Here is a 2,466-nt window from a genome sequence, read left to right on the forward strand (position 1 = left end):
CGATCTAGAGAGATCGATCTAGATCGATCTAGAGAGATCGATCTAGATCGATCTAGAGAGATCGATCTAGAGAGATCGATCTAGATCGATCTAGAGAGATCGATCTAGAGAGATCGATCTAGAGAGATCGATCTAGAGAGATCGATCTAGAGAGATCGATCTAGAGAGATCGATCTAGAGAGATCGATCTAGAGAGATCGATCTAGATATATATATATATATAGATCGATCGATCTAGATAGAGAGATCGATCTAGATATATATATATATAGATCGATCGATCTAGATAGATAGATCGAGATCGATCTAGATCGAGATCTATATCTATCTATCTCTCTCTCACTACATATCGTAGTATAATCCACTTCTACACTGTAAGTGTACATGTTCAGCATGGTCCACAGTACAGGTCTTTACACAGCATCTGTTTGTCTCCAGCTGTTTTCAGTCATGACCAATGCAGGCAAACACGTGCTACAAACACTAACTTTGTATTTTTAAATGACAAATGGAAGCTGTGCAAAAAGTTATACTTTGGCATTTTGTAGCGAATGTCAGACACGCTGTGAATATACATTTCTAAACCATATGATAGCTTACTTTATCATGTCTGTGTGTGTATACATATACATGTGTATATGTATATATGATTTTCGGTGTCTCAACATCTTCTTTTGTTTCCAGTTGTAGAGGCAGATGACTCTGAGGATGAGGAGCAGGAGCTGGGGGGGCTGTTCCATGTCAGCCGCCCTCAGAAGAGCAAAAAGTTCCAATCAAATGCGGTCGACAGCTCCCATTTCAATCCTGACACCTCCAACAACTGGGACTTGGAGGAGGTACAGTGGTTACTAATGAAGCTCATTTTCGACTGCAGGAACTTTCCTCATTTGCCTCGTCTTCAGATCGCTATGGAAGAGCTTTTAGTTCCTTAAAGTATTCCTGGGACTAAAGCGACCTGGGACCTCTTGGTCGAAATGCGTCCTCATTATGCACTAGTGTTACTGGGACAGTTGAGAGTATTGACTTCCTATTGTGCTGTTGTTATGAAAGCAAATACTAAAAGAGGTTGCTGTTGTTTTGGTGTTCCAGATGCTGAACTCCATCAGGGACTGCTTTGTTACAGGGAAGTGGGATGAGAGCCAAGATGCTGCCACGCTGCTGAAGGAGGACGGTGAGCGAGGAGGACCAATCCACTCCACCAAACATCTCGATTTTAGACTGATGGAGGAAGAAAATGCTAAACGATTCTAGTTACTGAAGTATTGTGTTCCGTGTGGAACCTTCGATACCAGACATGTGAGGGGGGGGGGTGTAGCTGGGTCCGCTCATGGGGAACCACAACAATGTGGCGGCATGTTAACATCCCTGCTGCTGTTGTTCTACTGTGTCTAGAGGAGCTGTATGGCGACTTTGAGGATTTGGAAACGGGAGACGTTCACAAGGGCCAAACCGGGCAGCAGGATCAGCCAGAGGTACGTCTTCTTAGTGATGGACCACTGGAGCATTATGCAGTTATGATGACGCTTGTTCATTTGAACACAGCATCCACTGCAGTGCTGATATCCAGCGTTCCAGTAATCTCTGTTAATCTCTGTAAACTGATTCTGCGTTCACAATCAAGATGACAAGCTTCTTAAAAACAACAACACTGTGTTTATTTTTAATTCAGTTTACATGCAGAGAGCGGCTCAGATGCACTGGGAGTAGTGCTGTGATGCTGCAGTGACTGAGATCAATGCAAACACAGACCTCACTGCTCCCATTGCATCAAATAAAGTCAACTTTTATTATCCTGATTCTATGCATATGTTGGTGTCTTTATACTATGACAGCTTTCCTCAAATTAGATTGACAGTTTCTCTATGTATCACCACATGTTGTATCAGGACGTGTAACGTGTAACACAGCCTGAGCAACAAAACGCTCATTTCCTGTCTTTCCCATTTCAACAAACTTGTGTTTAACTGGAGACGAGTCTGACAACAAGTGTTTACACGTGTTGTCTCAGAGGGATGTGATACAGGAAGATGATTGAGTTATATATCCTTGGGTGATATGTATGACAGGGCCACAATGTCTAGTGTTCTGCTAGGGCTGCACCAAGTAGTTGAACGCTTCATTCATAAGGTTGACAATTATTACTATTATTGGTAACTTTGAAACATTGCGAGCTATAATCCACTGTCCCAGTACTTAACAGACTGCCGTGTGTGTGTGTGTGTGTGTGTGTGTGTGTGTGTGTGTGTGTGTGTGTGTGTGTGTGTGTGTGTGTGTGTACGAAAGAGCTGTGTGTGTACGAAAGAGCTGTGTGTGTACGAAAGAGCTGTGTGTGTACGAAAGAGCTGTGTGTGTACGAAAGAGCTGTGTGTGTACGAAAGAGCTGTGTGTGTACGAAAGAGCTGTGTGTGTACGAAAGAGCTGTGTGTGTGTACGAAAGAGCTGTGTGTGTGTGTACGAAAGAGCTGT

At 43.2% G+C, this 2,466-nt stretch overlaps 1 long non-coding RNA gene across 1 annotated transcript; it reads left to right on the plus strand.

Annotated features, from left to right (window-relative positions):
• Positions 1-314: 314 nt before the first annotated feature.
• Positions 315-2,248, plus strand: LOC116380415 (uncharacterized). Its single transcript, XR_004212552.1, has 3 exons — positions 315-836; positions 1,090-1,171; positions 1,393-2,248. It is a non-coding gene; the product is annotated as an uncharacterized LOC116380415 (long non-coding RNA).
• Positions 2,249-2,466: the final 218 nt, after the last annotated feature.

This window comes from Anarrhichthys ocellatus, unplaced genomic scaffold (assembly GCF_004355925.1).
Source record: "Anarrhichthys ocellatus isolate YVR2014 unplaced genomic scaffold, GSC_Weel_1.0 scaffold7119, whole genome shotgun sequence".
Taxonomy (NCBI): domain Eukaryota; kingdom Metazoa; phylum Chordata; class Actinopteri; order Perciformes; family Anarhichadidae; genus Anarrhichthys; species Anarrhichthys ocellatus.